The sequence below is a fragment of the Sus scrofa genome, chromosome 9, assembly GCF_054392235.1.
Source record: "Sus scrofa isolate SSC_HxYL_T2T_F1_AM1 chromosome 9, Sscrofa_HxYL_maternal_Yorkshire_Landrace_v2.0, whole genome shotgun sequence".
NCBI lineage: Eukaryota > Metazoa > Chordata > Mammalia > Artiodactyla > Suidae > Sus > Sus scrofa.
In genome coordinates, this window is record NC_139391.1 from 72095997 (window position 1) to 72101774 (window position 5778).

The 5778-nt window shown below is 48.7% G+C and overlaps 1 long non-coding RNA gene across 1 annotated transcript; it reads left to right on the top strand.

Moving 5' to 3' along the window:
- The first annotated feature begins 2089 nt into the window (after nt 1-2089).
- On the top strand, nt 2090-5536 carry LOC102157860 (uncharacterized). Its single transcript, XR_002335792.2, has 4 exons — nt 2090-2288; nt 2824-2976; nt 4091-4182; nt 5008-5536. It is a non-coding gene; the product is annotated as an uncharacterized LOC102157860 (long non-coding RNA).
- The last annotated feature ends 242 nt before the right edge of the window (nt 5537-5778 follow it).

The window sequence follows — 5778 nt, forward strand, 5'->3', positions numbered from 1 at the left end:
AAAGTGCAGAACGTAGGAGCTGAAAAGGGCTGTAGCCGGCAAGTTCACCTTCTTCCTCATTCCATGAGTGGGGAGACAGACCCAGGGCTGAGAGTAACTTGCTGGGAGCCCACATGGCCTCCACGCATGGAGAACTGAGTGCATGCCTATCCCGGGGAGTCAGAGCCCACCTATTCCCTAGAGCCCACTCTCAGTCTATCAATTGTGTCTGAATCAATACCTCCTTTCTCCTTATTCCTTCTGCTACCAGTCTTAAAACTCACCTTCTCCAAGAAGCCGTCTCTGATTAATTCAGCTCACTCTCCATCCTTTCTTAGGTGGGTGCCTTGAGCTATGCTAATTTTCATTTAGTATTATTTTTCTCTCCATGAGCTCCTGTAGGATTTGTCATGCCCATTAGTCTGGCAGCTCCTGGGGCATAAGAGTCCATTGGCTTGCTTCCTCCATCACTCTAGGGGCCCTGGAAAGGCATCATCTTCTTTCTGTGGCTCTTTCCCCTTTGTTCGGCTCAAGGATACAAACCCAGGGAGGCTCACCATCCGGGAGGTGGGTAGCATTGCCTGAGAAGCCAGGTCACAAAGACTCTGTGCTAGGAGTGAGGCTGGGATAAGACTTCGAGGAAGAAGAACCTTCCCTGACTCCTACACAGGGGTCAGCCTCTAAGGGTGAGGGCTAACCTCCCCCACCCCTGCAGCACAGAGACTTTGCTGCTGGACAGGATGTGAACATCCTCGATTTTTACTTAATGGTCAAGTTAAGTAACGTGTCTGGGGTCACGCTGTGACACATCCATTGCCAAACCTGGTCATTTTGCCAAGTCAGTCCTCCTTTGTACTTTCTTGCTCAACCCACATAGAGTTCTAAAATGCTCAGGCAGGAGGGGACTCCACAGTGGGGGCTGGGTAGAGTAAGGATGGCCTTCTATGTCCCAAGCAGGACACATGGAAGTCAGAGGCACCAAAGTGCTCCACTTTTACCTGGGGTCGGCCATGTCAGCATCCCACACTTCAAAAAGTTCTGCTGTCATTTTTTTTTAATTAATTAATTTTTTATTTAATTAATTTTTTAAATGAACATATCAGAATTTATTTCACCATTTCTTGGAGTTCCCATTGTGGCACAGTGGTTAACGGATCTGACTAGGAACCAGGAGGTTGCGGGTTCGATCCCTGGCCTCGCTCAGTGGGTTAAGGATCTGGCGTTGCCGTGAACTGTGGTGTAGGTTGCAGCTGCGGCTCGGATCCCACGTTGCTGTGGCTTATCCTTCACTGCCTTCTCCTGAGATTGAAGCCTACACATCTTTGTCAAGTGCCTGGCTCAGAGCAGGTGGCTGCTGAATGCTTTTTCCCATCTCTCTGTAGGCCCGTGGCTACAGCTCCGATTAGACCCCTAGCCTGGGAACCTCCATAGGCCACAGGAGCAGCCCAAGAAATGGCAAAAAGACAAAAAAAAAAAAAAAAAAAAAAAAAAAAAAAGACAGAATTTATTTCACCATTTCTTGCTGTTGGACATTTACATTATACCCCTTTTCGATTTTTTTTAATTATTAAAAATTTTTTATTGTTATTTTTTAAATTACCGAATGAATGCATCACATCTGTAGTTGTATAATGATCATGACAATCCAATTTCACAGGATTTCCATCCCACAACCCAAGCACATTCTCCCAGCCCCCAAACTGTCTCCTCCGGAGACCTTAAGTTTTTCAAAGTAAGTTCTGCTGTTCTTGCCAATGACTACATTTCTGCTACTGTAATTTGATCCCGAGTCCCTCGCTTTGTTTTTCCTGCTGATATAGGAATGGGCAGATGTCTATGCTCACAGACCTGAAAAATATTCCTTGAAAAAGTGCCCTCCAAATTGAAGCACCTCGGTTCCCTGATTTTTTGTTCTTGCTCAAGGCTCAGCCAAGCTTCCCGCTGCCCCTTCCAGGCCCACTGCTGTTGCTCACAAACACTGCCCAAGGATGATAGCCACTGGCCATTTCAGGCCATGTCCCCGCAGGGAGCAGGACTCTGGGAAATGACCCGGCCCAGGAAAGGGTGTGGTGTTTTGTCGGAAGTGCAACTTTCTGAAACATTAGCTCTCACTCTTTCTCTAAGTGACTTTGAGATGAAGCAATTTCTGGAGAGGTTTAGGATAAGCAGCTTGGATGTCAGAAAGGCCAATCTCTGATTTTAGAGACGAAAGTACTGAATCACAGAGCCAGCTGGTGGCAGAGCTAGGGATCAGGGCCATGGACCTCCTGACCGCTCAGGGAACCTGGAACCTGCTCTGTTTGCTGGTGGTGAGTTGGAGCTGAAGGAGGAAGCAGACACCCCTGCTGTAGGTTGTGGGGACAGGTGACTTCCCCTGGGCCACTTGCTGCCCACCCCTGCCTCCTTGACAGGGTCCCACACGGAGTCAAAGTATCCATGGGGACAGTCCTCACCTGCTTCCCAATCCAGAGACTCAGAGCCATAAGGCTTTGGTTCTGCTTCTAGATATACTTTTGCTTTTTCTGAAGCATTGGCCCTGGCCCTTACCAGCCCTGGGCCTTACCCCGGGTCAGCTGTAAAATCAAGAGAATTGCGCATCGCTCCAAGCCCGCAATGCTTTGGGTTCTTCAGAGACAAGGGCGAGGGAAGAGACTTCTCCAACAGAAGGGCACGAGCCTCATGAAGGTGGGGGGCCCAGAGCATTCAAGTTCAACAACCGTTGGCCTGCGATGCTGACTAGTTATGATGCATGGGAGTCAACCTTACAAGCATTTACTGAGCTGGACATTTTTCTTGAATAATTTGCACAATAACGCTAAGAGGTGGGGTCCATTTTTATTTCAGTTTTACAGAGAGCAGAAACTGGAAGTTACAGAGAAAGCTGAAATAACTTGGCCCGAAGTCACTCAGCTAAGAAGTGGCTGTGTCCAAGCTCACATTCCGGGCTATGCTGCGTCTCTAGACTGCGGCTTGAAGCTGTATTTGTAAAGATGGGGGGTGAGTTGCCCTTGCCCCCTGGAGACTTTCCTGCCCCCCCCCCATAGAAAGGGATTGTGTGTTTTGGGGTTGCCAAAGGGGGATGCTCTGTCAGAGGTAGAAGTAAAGAGATCAGGATAAAAAAACCTGACAACCACTGTTAGAGGAGTGGCAAGAATGGGAGAGAAATGGCTCATTTCTCTCCTGCTCAAGCTGCCCTGCTGGTGTTCTTCACCTGGCCAGGTGTTTCTCTCCAGCCAGCAGGGGACTTGTCCAAGGCCCACCACAAACCAGGCATCACCTTCATAAAGGATGTGCTCCATCGGTGGACCCACAATCTTTTGGGGACTTCAGTTGCTATGGAGATGACGAGGACAGAAGAAAGGAAAATGAAGCTTAAGCTTGAGCTCCCATTCCCCCCAAACTAAAGTGCCAAGGACTCTCACTTGCACCAGCCCTTTCCAAAGCCCAGGACTCAGTGTTTTTTTGTTTTTTGTCTTTTGTCTTTTTAGGGCCACACTAGCAGCGTGTGGAGGTTCTCAGGCTAGGGGTCCAATCAGAGCTACAGCCACCAGCCTACGCCACAGCCACAGCAACGCCAGATCTGAGCCGCGTCTGTGACCTACACCACAATTCATGGCAATGCTGGATCCTTAACCCACTGAGTGAGGCCAGGGATCAACCCCATGATCTCATGGTTCCTAGTCAGATTCATTTCTGCGGCACCATGACGGGAACTCCCGGACTCAGTTTTATATTAGTAATTACTATATTTTATAGTAATAAAAATATATTTTTTATTTATATTTTTTCCTTAGAAAGAGGGCTCCCTTCCATCACGTATGTCCCAGGGCCCCATCAAACCTAGCCATCCCCTCCCCCACCCAATCCGCCAAATGTCAGAGTCCCACAATACCGCATCCCTCCAAGAAACACCACAGAGCCCTCTTTTCCTTGTGGGGCCTCCCACATAGCATGAGCCTTGATTGAAGGCGTGATTCACCTCTGAGTAGCTGGGCTAAGTTTTTGTAAAGAGGTTGCTGTGTGCACACTTTTGTAGACCTCAAAGCCACCAGAGGATGGGAGCTGAGTGTATTTTCTTTGTAATATGACTGTCTATGATTTTTCTCCATAGATAGATGCTTGCATGTGCTCATAGGATTCCAAGAAGATGTGCAGTGGGAGCATTTACAAACGAGTCTGTCTGTCTTCACCACCAACATGTAGGTAAGTGTGCATGTATGCAAACGCTTCTAAACTCCCATGAAATGAGTTGCTTCTTCTTTTTTTTTGTCTTTTTGCCATTTCTTGGGCCGCTCCCGCAGCATATGGAGGTTCCCAGGCTAGGGGTCCAATCGGAGCTATAGCCGCCGGCCTACACCACAGCCACAGCAAAGCTGGATCCTTAACCCACTGAGCGAGGCCAGGGATCAAACCTGCAACCTCCTGGTTCCTAGTCGGATTCGTTAACCACTGAGCCACGATGGGAATTCCTCGGTGAGTTGCTTCTGTTATAGGGACCTTGGATGGAGAGCCATTGCCTGGGACTAGGGATACCCAGTTTACTCTCGGGATCTGTAAGACAGACACCTACATCACCAGGAGGGCCTTTGCCGGGCCGGGTCAGTCCCTTGCTGCTGGACTGCTGGCCAGGTTTAGAGGAGAGGGAGGGCCCCTGGAGGGGAGATGCTGAAGGGGACCGAGGGAATGTGGAATGGACATGAATGTCAGTAAGCTCTACCCTCATACCCCTTCTCCAGTAACCCCAGCCTGGCCATGGCCCATTTCTTCACAGGGCTTTCACCCAAGGTTGCTGGCCACAGTGCTACAGTTCAGTTAGCAGAAGCAAAAAAAAAAAAAAAAAAAAAAGGAGGCGGGTATTTATTGTAAGGAGCCTGGGATGTCTCAGAATATCCATGCTGCAGGTTCTTGAGGGCTGCAACCAGGAGCTGAAATCCTCAGAAAGTCAGAATCTGACCCTCAATTGCTTGAGGCCACACGGCCGCTCCTTCCTGCTTTTCTTGGTGCTCTTGCATTCTGTTCTCTCCCCAGGCCAGCTTTCTCTGCCCCTCTGAGAAGTCTGCAAAAGGTCACAGCTGCATGGCTCCAGAAGCTATTTGTCTTTAAATCAAGGGACCAGCAAATACGGATTAGTGATCTGACCTCTCCAATCCCAGTTCCTGGGAGACAAGAAGAGAGGTCAAGAGGGCATCCTCCAATCAGCTACATCCAGGGGACTGGGGACATGGGACTGCCAGGGTCACACTGGGAAAACATCATACATGCTGTCTCAAGTCAAATGGTTTGTCCTCCATGAAGACCCCTGACCAGTCCTATGGAAGAAGTCTCCTTTCTCCTGTGTTCCCATAGCATATTCTCTGCCCTCTTCTATCACACTTATCGCTCTCTCCCTTGTATTAGTTTTGCTTTTATAAGCATCTTCTCCCCCAGCCCATGTATCTGTAAGCTTCTTGTTTCTCTTTCTATATCTCACAGCTTGGGCCAAATAATTGGGTGTGCACTCAATACATATTTGAAGTCACAATCTTTCCCCAATAAATACATTTTCAAGAAACTCAAACAACTTGGCCAAGTCTTTTATTTCACCACGCTGTCTTGAGTTGATTCCATTCCATTCCATCCCATCAAGTAACAACCAATTTGTATTGCCTGCCTCCTGGAGACTAGGTACCATCTTGGCTGTGCAGTCTGCAACACCACCCAAGGCAAAGAAAGTCCTTACCCCACTGAGCTTCCAACTGAGAGGTGGAGCCTGTCAACAGTGTTTACTACGAACCAGACTTCATGCTGGGTGCTAAGGCT